A 220-nucleotide genomic window follows, 5' to 3' on the forward strand; every position below is an offset into this window, starting at 1 on the left:
CATATGATTGACAAATTGCCGAAGTTTTGTATCAATTTTTAGGTAGGTTTCATGAAGTGACTCTAAAACTTAGTGAAACATATTACCCAACATCACCTTTAGCTTTAGGAGAACTTTTACGAATTAGTATTTTATTTAGCGAATATAGGGAAGACCCAATCTTAACAGTTCCTATCCATTCTATGGAAAAGAAATTTATCAAATATTGATCTAAGTTGCC

The sequence above is a fragment of the Morus notabilis genome, unplaced genomic scaffold, assembly GCF_000414095.1.
Source record: "Morus notabilis unplaced genomic scaffold, ASM41409v2 Scaffold2149, whole genome shotgun sequence".
Lineage (NCBI taxonomy): Eukaryota > Viridiplantae > Streptophyta > Magnoliopsida > Rosales > Moraceae > Morus > Morus notabilis.